The sequence below is a fragment of the Schistocerca cancellata genome, unplaced genomic scaffold (genome assembly GCF_023864275.1).
Source record: "Schistocerca cancellata isolate TAMUIC-IGC-003103 unplaced genomic scaffold, iqSchCanc2.1 HiC_scaffold_831, whole genome shotgun sequence".
Classification (NCBI taxonomy): domain Eukaryota; kingdom Metazoa; phylum Arthropoda; class Insecta; order Orthoptera; family Acrididae; genus Schistocerca; species Schistocerca cancellata.
Genome location: NW_026046842.1, coordinates 213,038 through 227,225, shown reverse-complemented (window position 1 = coordinate 227,225; position 14,188 = coordinate 213,038). Strand labels below are relative to the sequence as shown.

General features: G+C 50.5%; 24 non-coding genes across 24 annotated transcripts; all 24 read right to left on the bottom strand.

The window, feature by feature from the left end:
* Positions 1 to 672: 672 nt before the first annotated feature.
* Positions 673 to 746, bottom strand: Trnan-guu (transfer RNA asparagine (anticodon GUU)). Its single transcript has one exon. It is a non-coding gene; the product is annotated as a tRNA-Asn (tRNA).
* A 323-nt stretch (positions 747 to 1,069) lies between these two features.
* Trnat-cgu (transfer RNA threonine (anticodon CGU)) lies at positions 1,070 to 1,141 on the bottom strand. The gene has a single exon. It is a non-coding gene; the product is annotated as a tRNA-Thr (tRNA).
* Positions 1,142 to 1,835: 694 nt separating this feature from the next.
* Trnan-guu (transfer RNA asparagine (anticodon GUU)) lies at positions 1,836 to 1,909 on the bottom strand. The gene has a single exon. It is a non-coding gene; the product is annotated as a tRNA-Asn (tRNA).
* Positions 1,910 to 2,232: 323 nt separating this feature from the next.
* On the bottom strand, positions 2,233 to 2,304 carry Trnat-cgu (transfer RNA threonine (anticodon CGU)). The gene has a single exon. It is a non-coding gene; the product is annotated as a tRNA-Thr (tRNA).
* Positions 2,305 to 2,998: 694 nt separating this feature from the next.
* On the bottom strand, positions 2,999 to 3,072 carry Trnan-guu (transfer RNA asparagine (anticodon GUU)). Its single transcript has one exon. It is a non-coding gene; the product is annotated as a tRNA-Asn (tRNA).
* Positions 3,073 to 3,395: 323 nt separating this feature from the next.
* Trnat-cgu (transfer RNA threonine (anticodon CGU)) lies at positions 3,396 to 3,467 on the bottom strand. The gene has a single exon. It is a non-coding gene; the product is annotated as a tRNA-Thr (tRNA).
* A 694-nt stretch (positions 3,468 to 4,161) lies between these two features.
* Positions 4,162 to 4,235, bottom strand: Trnan-guu (transfer RNA asparagine (anticodon GUU)). Its single transcript has one exon. It is a non-coding gene; the product is annotated as a tRNA-Asn (tRNA).
* Positions 4,236 to 4,551: 316 nt separating this feature from the next.
* On the bottom strand, positions 4,552 to 4,623 carry Trnat-cgu (transfer RNA threonine (anticodon CGU)). Its single transcript has one exon. It is a non-coding gene; the product is annotated as a tRNA-Thr (tRNA).
* A 694-nt stretch (positions 4,624 to 5,317) lies between these two features.
* Trnan-guu (transfer RNA asparagine (anticodon GUU)) lies at positions 5,318 to 5,391 on the bottom strand. Its single transcript has one exon. It is a non-coding gene; the product is annotated as a tRNA-Asn (tRNA).
* Positions 5,392 to 5,714: 323 nt separating this feature from the next.
* Positions 5,715 to 5,786, bottom strand: Trnat-cgu (transfer RNA threonine (anticodon CGU)). Its single transcript has one exon. It is a non-coding gene; the product is annotated as a tRNA-Thr (tRNA).
* Positions 5,787 to 6,480: 694 nt separating this feature from the next.
* Trnan-guu (transfer RNA asparagine (anticodon GUU)) lies at positions 6,481 to 6,554 on the bottom strand. Its single transcript has one exon. It is a non-coding gene; the product is annotated as a tRNA-Asn (tRNA).
* Positions 6,555 to 6,877: 323 nt separating this feature from the next.
* Positions 6,878 to 6,949, bottom strand: Trnat-cgu (transfer RNA threonine (anticodon CGU)). The gene has a single exon. It is a non-coding gene; the product is annotated as a tRNA-Thr (tRNA).
* A 694-nt stretch (positions 6,950 to 7,643) lies between these two features.
* Trnan-guu (transfer RNA asparagine (anticodon GUU)) lies at positions 7,644 to 7,717 on the bottom strand. The gene has a single exon. It is a non-coding gene; the product is annotated as a tRNA-Asn (tRNA).
* A 323-nt stretch (positions 7,718 to 8,040) lies between these two features.
* Positions 8,041 to 8,112, bottom strand: Trnat-cgu (transfer RNA threonine (anticodon CGU)). The gene has a single exon. It is a non-coding gene; the product is annotated as a tRNA-Thr (tRNA).
* Positions 8,113 to 8,806: 694 nt separating this feature from the next.
* On the bottom strand, positions 8,807 to 8,880 carry Trnan-guu (transfer RNA asparagine (anticodon GUU)). The gene has a single exon. It is a non-coding gene; the product is annotated as a tRNA-Asn (tRNA).
* Positions 8,881 to 9,196: 316 nt separating this feature from the next.
* On the bottom strand, positions 9,197 to 9,268 carry Trnat-cgu (transfer RNA threonine (anticodon CGU)). Its single transcript has one exon. It is a non-coding gene; the product is annotated as a tRNA-Thr (tRNA).
* Positions 9,269 to 9,956: 688 nt separating this feature from the next.
* Positions 9,957 to 10,030, bottom strand: Trnan-guu (transfer RNA asparagine (anticodon GUU)). The gene has a single exon. It is a non-coding gene; the product is annotated as a tRNA-Asn (tRNA).
* Positions 10,031 to 10,346: 316 nt separating this feature from the next.
* On the bottom strand, positions 10,347 to 10,418 carry Trnat-cgu (transfer RNA threonine (anticodon CGU)). The gene has a single exon. It is a non-coding gene; the product is annotated as a tRNA-Thr (tRNA).
* Positions 10,419 to 11,106: 688 nt separating this feature from the next.
* Positions 11,107 to 11,180, bottom strand: Trnan-guu (transfer RNA asparagine (anticodon GUU)). Its single transcript has one exon. It is a non-coding gene; the product is annotated as a tRNA-Asn (tRNA).
* A 323-nt stretch (positions 11,181 to 11,503) lies between these two features.
* On the bottom strand, positions 11,504 to 11,575 carry Trnat-cgu (transfer RNA threonine (anticodon CGU)). The gene has a single exon. It is a non-coding gene; the product is annotated as a tRNA-Thr (tRNA).
* A 694-nt stretch (positions 11,576 to 12,269) lies between these two features.
* Trnan-guu (transfer RNA asparagine (anticodon GUU)) lies at positions 12,270 to 12,343 on the bottom strand. The gene has a single exon. It is a non-coding gene; the product is annotated as a tRNA-Asn (tRNA).
* Positions 12,344 to 12,666: 323 nt separating this feature from the next.
* On the bottom strand, positions 12,667 to 12,738 carry Trnat-cgu (transfer RNA threonine (anticodon CGU)). The gene has a single exon. It is a non-coding gene; the product is annotated as a tRNA-Thr (tRNA).
* A 694-nt stretch (positions 12,739 to 13,432) lies between these two features.
* On the bottom strand, positions 13,433 to 13,506 carry Trnan-guu (transfer RNA asparagine (anticodon GUU)). The gene has a single exon. It is a non-coding gene; the product is annotated as a tRNA-Asn (tRNA).
* Positions 13,507 to 13,822: 316 nt separating this feature from the next.
* Trnat-cgu (transfer RNA threonine (anticodon CGU)) lies at positions 13,823 to 13,894 on the bottom strand. Its single transcript has one exon. It is a non-coding gene; the product is annotated as a tRNA-Thr (tRNA).
* Between the last annotated feature and the right edge of the window lie 294 nt (positions 13,895 to 14,188).

The following is a 14,188-nucleotide window of genomic DNA, read 5'->3' as shown; positions in this document are numbered from 1 at the left end:
ATCCCCGAATTGTCACTTCATCATACTGAATCTTGCAGCCCTCGACCAGATAACGGATTTGGCACACAGCTGCTGCTGCTGCTGGGGGTGTCCACATTGCCGTTTTCCAAATCTCTTGACTGTTTCGCCCTTACGATCGACGACGAGCGTCGTGCCACCAAACGTTTGCGGTCTGCACAATCTTGACCTAGTGCACAGTTTGTTGGATTGCGTGGCTCGACTGCGAAATGCGCCTTTCGGCTCCTCTCTCTGGCTGCAGTATGCTGTTGTCCACAGTGGCACTGGCGTTGCCCATGGGGCTTCATGTAAGGCGACTGCACGTCGCTCGGCCAGCAGCGGCCTACTGCAGACCGACACTTAAGAGACACCAAATAGAAATCGACATCGAGAGACAGGCCCTGTCATATGGCACTCGCGACGTATACGCTGAAATTGAATGTAAAGAATACGTCTTTTGTAGTGGGCGTCGCTCTACTGCAGTGTCACACATGACGAATAAATAGGAAAACAGTAGAACGTCTGTGTAGGGCCATGTTTTTACCTACAGTGTCACTTGGCTGAATGTGTATAAGGCTCTGTGGCATCACTCAACACAGCCAAGTTGTCACACTAGCTGTGTATCTCTAACAAAGTTGACGTATGTCCTCACCTGGGTGACGGTTAAAACGATTTCGCCCCCGGGTGGGCTCGAACCACCAACCTTTCGGTTAACAGCCGAACGCGCTAGCCGATTGCGCCACGGAGGCCTTGACTTGTGCTGTGCATATCAACGCAGTTCGTATACCTTCTGCAGGAATCTCGCAGAATGGTAGCATCTGCTTACGCCTCTTCACATGGATAAAATGCATGCACACTGTAGCGACGCTCGTAAACGAATGACATCGCCAAGCATGACATTATACTACAAAATGCATACAAACCACTGTTCTCCCTATGCAATCAGAAAACCTCTGAGGCCAGTAGGATACTTGTTATAGGTTGTAGAACATCCCTTCCATTCAGTGTACTGCCATGTGTTAGATGCTGCTCGCGATAGCTCCGCTCCTTGCGGGAAGGTTAAAAAAATGAATGCCTTCTGTGAGGTTCGAACTCACGACCCCTGGTTTACGAGACCAGTGCTCTACCACTGAGCTAAGAAGGCGGCAGCTGCGCGTTTGTGAGCTATCCCCGAATTGTCACTTCATCATACTGAATCTTGCAGCCCTCGACCAGATAACGGATTTGGCACACAGCTGCTGCTGCTGCTGGGGGTGTCCACATTGCCGTTTTCCAAATCTCTTGACTGTTTCGCCCTTACGATCGACGACGAGCGTCGTGCCACCAAACGTTTGCGGTCTGCACAATCTTGACCTAGTGCACAGTTTGTTGGATTGCGTGGCTCGACTGCGAAATGCGCCTTTCGGCTCCTCTCTCTGGCTGCAGTATGCTGTTGTCCACAGTGGCACTGGCGTTGCCCATGGGGCTTCATGTAAGGCGACTGCACGTCGCTCGGCCAGCAGCGGCCTACTGCAGACCGACACTTAAGAGACACCAAATAGAAATCGACATCGAGAGACAGGCCCTGTCATATGGCACTCGCGACGTATACGCTGAAATTGAATGTAAAGAATACGTCTTTTGTAGTGGGCGTCGCTCTACTGCAGTGTCACACATGACGAATAAATAGGAAAACAGTAGAACGTCTGTGTAGGGCCATGTTTTTACCTACAGTGTCACTTGGCTGAATGTGTATAAGGCTCTGTGGCATCACTCAACACAGCCAAGTTGTCACACTAGCTGTGTATCTCTAACAAAGTTGACGTATGTCCTCACCTGGGTGACGGTTAAAACGATTTCGCCCCCGGGTGGGCTCGAACCACCAACCTTTCGGTTAACAGCCGAACGCGCTAGCCGATTGCGCCACGGAGGCCTTGACTTGTGCTGTGCATATCAACGCAGTTCGTATACCTTCTGCAGGAATCTCGCAGAATGGTAGCATCTGCTTACGCCTCTTCACATGGATAAAATGCATGCACACTGTAGCGACGCTCGTAAACGAATGACATCGCCAAGCATGACATTATACTACAAAATGCATACAAACCACTGTTCTCCCTATGCAATCAGAAAACCTCTGAGGCCAGTAGGATACTTGTTATAGGTTGTAGAACATCCCTTCCATTCAGTGTACTGCCATGTGTTAGATGCTGCTCGCGATAGCTCCGCTCCTTGCGGGAAGGTTAAAAAAATGAATGCCTTCTGTGAGGTTCGAACTCACGACCCCTGGTTTACGAGACCAGTGCTCTACCACTGAGCTAAGAAGGCGGCAGCTGCGGGTTTGTGAGCTATCCCCGAATTGTCACTTCATCATACTGAATCTTGCAGCCCTCGACCAGATAACGGATTTGGCACACAGCTGCTGCTGCTGCTGGGGGTGTCCACATTGCCGTTTTCCAAATCTCTTGACTGTTTCGCCCTTACGATCGACGACGAGCGTCGTGCCACCAAACGTTTGCGGTCTGCACAATCTTGACCTAGTGCACAGTTTGTTGGATTGCGTGGCTCGACTGCGAAATGCGCCTTTCGGCTCCTCTCTCTGGCTGCAGTATGCTGTTGTCCACAGTGGCACTGGCGTTGCCCATGGGGCTTCATGTAAGGCGACTGCACGTCGCTCGGCCAGCAGCGGCCTACTGCAGACCGACACTTAAGAGACACCAAATAGAAATCGACATCGAGAGACAGGCCCTGTCATATGGCACTCGCGACGTATACGCTGAAATTGAATGTAAAGAATACGTCTTTTGTAGTGGGCGTCGCTCTACTGCAGTGTCACACATGACGAATAAATAGGAAAACAGTAGAACGTCTGTGTAGGGCCATGTTTTTACCTACAGTGTCACTTGGCTGAATGTGTATAAGGCTCTGTGGCATCACTCAACACAGCCAAGTTGTCACAATAGCTGTGTATCTCTAACAAAGTTGACGTATGTCCTCACCTGGGTGACGGTTAAAACGATTTCGCCCCCGGGTGGGCTCGAACCACCAACCTTTCGGTTAACAGCCGAACGCGCTAGCCGATTGCGCCACGGAGGCCTTGACTTGTGCTGTGCATATCAACGCAGTTCGTATACCTTCTGCAGGAATCTCGCAGAATGGTAGCATCTGCTTACGCCTCTTCACATGGATAAAATGCATGCACACTGTAGCGACGCTCGTAAACGAATGACATCGCCAAGCATGACATTATACTACAAAATGCATACAAACCACTGTTCTCCCTATGCAATCAGAAAACCTCTGAGGCCAGTAGGATACTTGTTATAGGTTGTAGAACATCCCTTCCATTCAGTGTACTGCCATGTGTTAGATGCTGCTCGCGATAGCTCCGCTCCTTGCGGGAAGGTTAAAAAAATGAATGCCTTCTGTGAGGTTCGAACTCACGACCCCTGGTTTACGAGACCAGTGCTCTACCACTGAGCTAAGAAGGCGGCAGCTGCGCGTTTGTGAGCTATCCCCGAATTGTCACTTCATCATACTGAATCTTGCAGCCCTCGACCAGATAACGGATTTGGCACACAGCTGCTGCTGCTGCTGGGGGTGTCCACATTGCCGTTTTCCAAATCTCTTGACTGTTTCGCCCTTACGATCGACGACGAGCGTCGTGCCACCAAACGTTTGCGGTCTGCACAATCTTGACCTAGTGCACAGTTTGTTGGATTGCGTGGCTCGACTGCGAAATGCGCCTTTCGGCTCCTCTCTCTGGCTGCAGTATGCTGTTGTCCACAGTGGCACTGGCGTTGCCCATGGGGCTTTATGTAAGGCGACTGCACGTCGCTCGGCCAGCAGCGGCCTACTGCAGACCGACACTTAAGAGACACCAAATAGAAATCGACATCGAGAGACAGGCCCTGTCATATGGCACTCGCGACGTATACGCTGAAATTGAATGTAAAGAATACGTCTTTTGTAGTGGGCGTCGCTCTACTGCAGTGTCACACATGACGAATAAATAGGAAAACAGTAGAACGTCTGTGTAGGGCCATGTTTTTACCTACAGTGTCACTTGGCTGAATGTGTATAAGGCTCTGTGGCATCACTCAACACAGCCAAGTTGTCACACTAGCTGTGTATCTCTAACAAAGTTGACGTATGTCCTCACCTGGGTGACGGTTAAAACGATTTCGCCCCCGGGTGGGCTCGAACCACCAACCTTTCGGTTAACAGCCGAACGCGCTAGCCGATTGCGCCACGGAGGCCTTGACTTGTGCTGTGCATATCAACGCAGTTCGTATACCTTCTGCAGGAATCTCGCAGAATGGTAGCATCTGCTTACGCCTCTTCACATGGATAAAATGCATGCACACTGTAGCGACGCTCAATGACATCGCCAAGCATGACATTATACTACAAAATGCATACAAACCACTGTTCTCCCTATGCAATCAGAAAACCTCTGAGGCCAGTAGGATACTTGTTATAGGTTGTAGAACATCCCTTCCATTCAGTGTACTGCCATGTGTTAGATGCTGCTCGCGATAGCTCCGCTCCTTGCGGGAAGGTTAAAAAAATGAATGCCTTCTGTGAGGTTCGAACTCACGACCCCTGGTTTACGAGACCAGTGCTCTACCACTGAGCTAAGAAGGCGGCAGCTGCGCGTTTGTGAGCTATCCCCGAATTGTCACTTCATCATACTGAATCTTGCAGCCCTCGACCAGATAACGGATTTGGCACACAGCTGCTGCTGCTGCTGGGGGTGTCCACATTGCCGTTTTCCAAATCTCTTGACTGTTTCGCCCTTACGATCGACGACGAGCGTCGTGCCACCAAACGTTTGCGGTCTGCACAATCTTGACCTAGTGCACAGTTTGTTGGATTGCGTGGCTCGACTGCGAAATGCGCCTTTCGGCTCCTCTCTCTGGCTGCAGTATGCTGTTGTCCACAGTGGCACTGGCGTTGCCCATGGGGCTTTATGTAGGGCGACTGCACGTCGCTCGGCCAGCAGCGGCCTACTGCAGACCGACACTTAAGAGACACCAAATAGAAATCGACATCGAGAGACAGGCCCTGTCATATGGCACTCGCGACGTATACGCTGAAATTGAATGTAAAGAATACGTCTTTTGTAGTGGGCGTCGCTCTACTGCAGTGTCACACATGACGAATAAATAGGAAAACAGTAGAACGTCTGTGTAGGGCCATGTTTTTACCTACAGTGTCACTTGGCTGAATGTGTATAAGGCTCTGTGGCATCACTCAACACAGCCAAGTTGTCACACTAGCTGTGTATCTCTAACAAAGTTGACGTATGTCCTCACCTGGGTGACGGTTAAAACGATTTCGCCCCCGGGTGGGCTCGAACCACCAACCTTTCGGTTAACAGCCGAACGCGCTAGCCGATTGCGCCACGGAGGCCTTGACTTGTGCTGTGCATATCAACGCAGTTCGTATACCTTCTGCAGGAATCTCGCAGAATGGTAGCATCTGCTTACGCCTCTTCACATGGATAAAATGCATGCACACTGTAGCGACGCTCGTAAACGAATGACATCGCCAAGCATGACATTATACTACAAAATGCATACAAACCACTGTTCTCCCTATGCAATCAGAAAACCTCTGAGGCCAGTAGGATACTTGTTATAGGTTGTAGAACATCCCTTCCATTCAGTGTACTGCCATGTGTTAGATGCTGCTCGCGATAGCTCCGCTCCTTGCGGGAAGGTTAAAAAAATGAATGCCTTCTGTGAGGTTCGAACTCACGACCCCTGGTTTACGAGACCAGTGCTCTACCACTGAGCTAAGAAGGCGGCAGCTGCGCGTTTGTGAGCTATCCCCGAATTGTCACTTCATCATACTGAATCTTGCAGCCCTCGACCAGATAACGGATTTGGCACACAGCTGCTGCTGCTGCTGGGGGTGTCCACATTGCCGTTTTCCAAATCTCTTGACTGTTTCGCCCTTACGATCGACGACGAGCGTCGTGCCACCAAACGTTTGCGGTCTGCACAATCTTGACCTAGTGCACAGTTTGTTGGATTGCGTGGCTCGACTGCGAAATGCGCCTTTCGGCTCCTCTCTCTGGCTGCAGTATGCTGTTGTCCACAGTGGCACTGGCGTTGCCCATGGGGCTTCATGTAAGGCGACTGCACGTCGCTCGGCCAGCAGCGGCCTACTGCAGACCGACACTTAAGAGACACCAAATAGAAATCGACATCGAGAGACAGGCCCTGTCATATGGCACTCGCGACGTATACGCTGAAATTGAATGTAAAGAATACGTCTTTTGTAGTGGGCGTCGCTCTACTGCAGTGTCACACATGACGAATAAATAGGAAAACAGTAGAACGTCTGTGTAGGGCCATGTTTTTACCTACAGTGTCACTTGGCTGAATGTGTATAAGGCTCTGTGGCATCACTCAACACAGCCAAGTTGTCACACTAGCTGTGTATCTCTAACAAAGTTGACGTATGTCCTCACCTGGGTGACGGTTAAAACGATTTCGCCCCCGGGTGGACTCGAACCACCAACCTTTCGGTTAACAGCCGAACGCGCTAGCCGATTGCGCCACGGAGGCCTTGGCTTGTGCTGTGCATATCAACGCAGTTCGTATACCTTCTGCAGGAATCTCTCAGAATGGTAGCATCTGCTTACGCCTCTTCACATGGATAAAATGCATGCACACTGTAGCGACGCTCGTAAACGAATGACATCGCCAAGCATGACATTATACTACAAAATGCATACAAACCACTGTTCTCCCTATGCAATCAGAAAACCTCTGAGGCCAGTAGGATACTTGTTATAGGTTGTAGAACATCCCTTCCATTCAGTGTACTGCCATGTGTTAGATGCTGCTCGCGATAGCTCCGCTCCTTGCGGGAAGGTTAAAAAAATGAATGCCTTCTGTGAGGTTCGAACTCACGACCCCTGGTTTACGAGACCAGTGCTCTACCACTGAGCTAAGAAGGCGGCAGCTGCGCGTTTGTGAGCTATCCCCGAATTGTCACTTCATCATACTGAATCTTGCAGCCCTCGACCAGATAACGGATTTGGCACACAGCTGCTGCTGCTGCTGGGGGTGTCCACATTGCCGTTTTCCAAATCTCTTGACTGTTTCGCCCTTACGATCGACGACGAGCGTCGTGCCACCAAACGTTTGCGGTCTGCACAATCTTGACCTAGTGCACAGTTTGTTGGATTGCGTGGCTCGACTGCGAAATGCGCCTTTCGGCTCCTCTCTCTGGCTGCAGTATGCTGTTGTCCACAGTGGCACTGGCGTTGCCCATGGGGCTTTATGTAAGGCGACTGCACGTCGCTCGGCCAGCAGCGGCCTACTGCAGACCGACACTTAAGAGACACCAAATAGAAATCGACATCGAGAGACAGGCCCTGTCATATGGCACTCGCGACGTATACGCTGAAATTGAATGTAAAGAATACGTCTTTTGTAGTGGGCGTCGCTCTACTGCAGTGTCACACATGACGAATAAATAGGAAAACAGTAGAACGTCTGTGTAGGGCCATGTTTTTACCTACAGTGTCACTTGGCTGAATGTGTATAAGGCTCTGTGGCATCACTCAACACAGCCAAGTTGTCACACTAGCTGTGTATCTCTAACAAAGCTGACGTATGTCCTCACCTGGGTGACGGTTAAAACGATTTCGCCCCCGGGTGGGCTCGAACCACCAACCTTTCGGTTAACAGCCGAACGCGCTAGCCGATTGCGCCACGGAGGCCTTGACTTGTGCTGTGCATATCAACGCAGTTCGTATACCTTCTGCAGGAATCTCGCAGAATGGTAGCATCTGCTTACGCCTCTTCACATGGATAAAATGCATGCACACTGTAGCGACGCTCGTAAACGAATGACATCGCCAAGCATGACATTATACTACAAAATGCATACAAACCACTGTTCTCCCTATGCAATCAGAAAACCTCTGAGGCCAGTAGGATACTTGTTATAGGTTGTAGAACATCCCTTCCATTCAGTGTACTGCCATGTGTTAGATGCTGCTCGCAATAGCTCCGCTCCTTGCGGGAAGGTTAAAAAAATGAATGCCTTCTGTGAGGTTCGAACTCACGACCCCTGGTTTACGAGACCAGTGCTCTACCACTGAGCTAAGAAGGCGGCAGCTGCGCGTTTGTGAGCTATCCCCGAATTGTCACTTCATCATACTGAATCTTGCAGCCCTCGACCAGATAACGGATTTGGCACACAGCTGCTGCTGCTGCTGGGGGTGTCCACATTGCCGTTTTCCAAATCTCTTGACTGTTTCGCCCTTACGATCGACGACGAGCGTCGTGCCACCAAACGTTTGCGGTCTGCACAATCTTGACCTAGTGCACAGTTTGTTGGATTGCGTGGCTCGACTGCGAAATGCGCCTTTCGGCTCCTCTCTCTGGCTGCAGTATGCTGTTGTCCACAGTGGCACTGGCGTTGCCCATGGGGCTTCATGTAAGGCGACTGCACGTCGCTCGGCCAGCAGCGGCCTACTGCAGACCGACACTTAAGAGACACCAAATAGAAATCGACATCGAGAGACAGGCCCTGTCATATGGCACTCGCGACGTATACGCTGAAATTGAATGTAAAGAATACGTCTTTTGTAGTGGGCGTCGCTCTACTGCAGTGTCACACATGACGAATAAATAGGAAAACAGTAGAACGTCTGTGTAGGGCCATGTTTTTACCTACAGTGTCACTTGGCTGAATGTGTATAAGGCTCTGTGGCATCACTCAACACAGCCAAGTTGTCACACTAGCTGTGTATCTCTAACAAAGTTGACGTATGTCCTCACCTGGGTGACGGTTAAAACGATTTCGCCCCCGGGTGGGCTCGAACCACCAACCTTTCGGTTAACAGCCGAACGCGCTAGCCGATTGCGCCACGGAGGCCTTGACTTGTGCTGTGCATATCAACGCAGTTCGTATACCTTCTGCAGGAATCTCGCAGAATGGTAGCATCTGCTTACGCCTCTTCACATGGATAAAATGCATGCACACTGTAGCGACGCTCAATGACATCGCCAAGCATGACATTATACTACAAAATGCATACAAACCACTGTTCTCCCTATGCAATCAGAAAACCTCTGAGGCCAGTAGGATACTTGTTATAGGTTGTAGAACATCCCTTCCATTCAGTGTACTGCCATGTGTTAGATGCTGCTCGCGATAGCTCCGCTCCTTGCGGGAAGGTTAAAAAAATGAATGCCTTCTGTGAGGATCGAACTCACGACCCCTGGTTTACGAGACCAGTGCTCTACCACTGAGCTAAGAAGGCGGCAGCTGCGCGTTTGTGAGCTATCCCCGAATTGTCACTTCATCATACTGAATCTTGCAGCCCTCGACCAGATAACGGATTTGGCACACAGCTGCTGCTGGGGGTGTCCACATTGCAGTTTTCCAAATCTCTTGACTGTTTCGCCCTTACGATCGACGACGAGCGTCGTGCCACCAAGCGTTTGCGGTCTGCACAATCTTGACCTAGTGCACAGTTTGTTGGATTGCGTGGCTCGACTGCGAAATGCGCCTTTCGGCTCCTCTCTCTGGCTGCAGTATGCTGTTGTCCACAGTGGCACTGGCGTTGCCCATGGGGCTTCATGTAAGGCGACTGCACGTCGCTCGGCCAGCAGCGGCCTACTGCAGACCGACACTTAAGAGACACCAAATAGAAATCGACATCGAGAGACAGGCCCTGTCATATGGCACTCGCGACGTATACGCTGAAATTGAATGTAAAGAATACGTCTTTTGTAGTGGGCGTCGCTCTACTGCAGTGTCACACATGACGAATAAATAGGAAAACAGTAGAACGTCTGTGTAGGGCCATGTTTTTACCTACAGTGTCACTTGGCTGAATGTGTATAAGGCTCTGTGGCATCACTCAACACAGCCAAGTTGTCACACTAGCTGTGTATCTCTAACAAAGTTGACGTATGTCCTCACCTGGGTGACGGTTAAAACGATTTCGCCCCCGGGTGGGCTCGAACCACCAACCTTTCGGTTAACAGCCGAACGCGCTAGCCGATTGCGCCACGGAGGCCTTGACTTGTGCTGTGCATATCAACGCAGTTCGTATACCTTCTGCAGGAATCTCGCAGAATGGTAGCATCTGCTTACGCCTCTTCACATGGATAAAATGCATGCACACTGTAGCGACGCTCAATGACATCGCCAAGCATGACATTATACTACAAAATGCATACAAACCACTGTTCTCCCTATGCAATCAGAAAACCTCTGAGGCCAGTAGGATACTTGTTATAGGTTGTAGAACATCCCTTCCATTCAGTGTACTGCCATGTGTTAGATGCTGCTCGCGATAGCTCCGCTCCTTGCGGGAAGGTTAAAAAAATGAATGCCTTCTGTGAGGATCGAACTCACGACCCCTGGTTTACGAGACCAGTGCTCTACCACTGAGCTAAGAAGGCGGCAGCTGCGCGTTTGTGAGCTATCCCCGAATTGTCACTTCATCATACTGAATCTTGCAGCCCTCGACCAGATAACGGATTTGGCACACAGCTGCTGCTGGGGGTGTCCACATTGCAGTTTTCCAAATCTCTTGACTGTTTCGCCCTTACGATCGACGACGAGCGTCGTGCCACCAAGCGTTTGCGGTCTGCACAATCTTGACCTAGTGCACAGTTTGTTGGATTGCGTGGCTCGACTGCGAAATGCGCCTTTCGGCTCCTCTCTCTGGCTGCAGTATGCTGTTGTCCACAGTGGCACTGGCGTTGCCCATGGGGCTTCATGTAAGGCGACTGCACGTCGCTCGGCCAGCAGCGGCCTACTGCAGACCGACACTTAAGAGACACCAAATAGAAATCGACATCGAGAGACAGGCCCTGTCATATGGCACTCGCGACGTATACGCTGAAATTGAATGTAAAGAATACGTCTTTTGTAGTGGGCGTCGCTCTACTGCAGTGTCACACATGACGAATAAATAGGAAAACAGTAGAACGTCTGTGTAGGGCCATGTTTTTACCTACAGTGTCACTTGGCTGAATGTGTATAAGGCTCTGTGGCATCACTCAACACAGCCAAGTTGTCACACTAGCTGTGTATCTCTAACAAAGTTGACGTATGTCCTCACCTGGGTGACGGTTAAAACGATTTCGCCCCCGGGTGGGCTCGAACCACCAACCTTTCGGTTAACAGCCGAACGCGCTAGCCGATTGCGCCACGGAGGCCTTGACTTGTGCTGTGCATATCAACGCAGTTCGTATACCTTCTGCAGGAATCTCGCAGAATGGTAGCATCTGCTTACGCCTCTTCACATGGATAAAATGCATGCACACTGTAGCGACGCTCGTAAACGAATGACATCGCCAAGCATGACATTATACTACAAAATGCATACAAACCACTGTTCTCCCTATGCAATCAGAAAACCTCTGAGGCCAGTAGGATACTTGTTATAGGTTGTAGAACATCCCTTCCATTCAGTGTACTGCCATGTGTTAGATGCTGCTCGCGATAGCTCCGCTCCTTGCGGGAAGGTTAAAAAAATGAATGCCTTCTGTGAGGTTCGAACTCACGACCCCTGGTTTACGAGACCAGTGCTCTACCACTGAGCTAAGAAGGCGGCAGCTGCGCGTTTGTGAGCTATCCCCGAATTGTCACTTCATCATACTGAATCTTGCAGCCCTCGACCAGATAACGGATTTGGCACACAGCTGCTGCTGCTGCTGGGGGTGTCCACATTGCCGTTTTCCAAATCTCTTGACTGTTTCGCCCTTACGATCGACGACGAGCGTCGTGCCACCAAACGTTTGCGGTCTGCACAATCTTGACCTAGTGCACAGTTTGTTGGATTGCGTGGCTCGACTGCGAAATGCGCCTTTCGGCTCCTCTCTCTGGCTGCAGTATGCTGTTGTCCACAGTGGCACTGGCGTTGCCCATGGGGCTTCATGTAAGGCGACTGCACGTCGCTCGGCCAGCAGCGGCCTACTGCAGACCGACACTTAAGAGACACCAAATAGAAATCGACATCGAGAGACAGGCCCTGTCATATGGCACTCGCGACGTATACGCTGAAATTGAATGTAAAGAATACGTCTTTTGTAGTGGGCGTCGCTCTACTGCAGTGTCACACATGACGAATAAATAGGAAAACAGTAGAACGTCTGTGTAGGGCCATGTTTTTACCTACAGTGTCACTTGGCTGAATGTGTATAAGGCTCTGTGGCATCACTCAACACAGCCAAGTTGTCACACTAGCTGTGTATCTCTAACAAAGTTGACGTATGTCCTCACCTGGGTGACGGTTAAAACGATTTCGCCCCCGGGTGGACTCGAACCACCAACCTTTCGGTTAACAGCCGAACGCGCTAGCCGATTGCGCCACGGAGGCCTTGGCTTGTGCTGTGCATATCAACGCAGTTCGTATACCTTCTGCAGGAATCTCTCAGAATGGTAGCATCTGCTTACGCCTCTTCACATGGATAAAATGCATGCACACTGTAGCGACGCTCGTAAACGAATGACATCGCCAAGCATGACATTATACTACAAAATGCATACAAACCACTGTTCTCCCTATGCAATCAGAAAACCTCTGAGGCCAGTAGGATACTTGTTATAGGTTGTAGAACATCCCTTCCATTCAGTGTACTGCCATGTGTTAGATGCTGCTCGCAATAGCTCCGCTCCTTGCGGGAAGGTTAAAAAAATGAATGCCTTCTGTGAGGTTCGAACTCACGACCCCTGGTTTACGAGACCAGTGCTCTACCACTGAGCTAAGAAGGCGGCAGCTGCGCGTTTGTGAGCTATCCCCGAATTGTCACTTCATCATACTGAATCTTGCAGCCCTCGACCAGATAACGGATTTGGCACACAGCTGCTGCTGCTGCTGGGGGTGTCCACATTGCCGTTTTCCAAATCTCTTGACTGTTTCGCCCTAACGATCGACGACGAGCGTCGTGCCACCAAACGTTTGCGGTCTGCACAATCTTGACCTAGTGCACAGTTTGTTGGATTGCGTGGCTCGACTGCGAAATGCGCCTTTCGGCTCCTCTCTCTGGCTGCAGTATGCTGTTGTCCACAGTGGCACTGGCGTTGCCCATGGGGCTTCATGTAAGGCGACTGCACGTCGCTCGGCCAGCAGCGGCCTACTGCAGACCGACACTTAAGAGACACCAAATAGAAATCGACATCGAGAGACAGGCCCTGTCATATGGCACTCGCGACGTATACGCTGAAATTGAATGTAAAGAATACGTCTTTTGTAGTGGGCGTCGCTCTACTGCAGTGTCACACATGACGAATAAATAGGAAAACAGTAGAACGTCTGTGTAGGGCCATGTTTTTACCTACAGTGTCACTTGGCTGAATGTGTATAAGGCTCTGTGGCATCACTCAACACAGCCAAGTTGTCACACTAGCTGTGTATCTCTAACAAAGTTGACGTATGTCCTCACCTGGGTGACGGTTAAAACGATTTCGCCCCCGGGTGGGCTCGAACCACCAACCTTTCGGTTAACAGCCGAACGCGCTAGCCGATTGCGCCACGGAGGCCTTGACTTGTGCTGTGCATATCAACGCAGTTCGTATACCTTCTGCAGGAATCTCGCAGAATGGTAGCATCTGCTTACGCCTCTTCACATGGATAAAATGCATGCACACTGTAGCGACGCTCAATGACATCGCCAAGCATGACATTATACTACAAAATGCATACAAACCACTGTTCTCCCTATGCAATCAGAAAACCTCTGAGGCCAGTAGGATACTTGTTATAGGTTGTAGAACATCCCTTCCATTCAGTGTACTGCCATGTGTTAGATGCTGCTCGCGATAGCTCCGCTCCTTGCGGGAAGGTTAAAAAAATGAATGCCTTCTGTGAGGATCGAACTCACGACCCCTGGTTTACGAGACCAGTGCTCTACCACTGAGCTAAGAAGGCGGCAGCTGCGCGTTTGTGAGCTATCCCCGAATTGTCACTTCATCATACTGAATCTTGCAGCCCTCGACCAGATAACGGATTTGGCACACAGCTGCTGCTGGGGGTGTCCACATTGCAGTTTTCCAAATCTCTTGACTGTTTCGCCCTTACGATCGACGACGAGCGTCGTGCCACCAAGCGTTTGCGGTCTGCACAATCTTGACCTAGTGCACAGTTTGTTGGATTGCGTGGCTCGACTGCGAAATGCGCCTTTCGGCTCCTCTCTCTGGCTGCAGTATGCTGTTGTCCACAGTG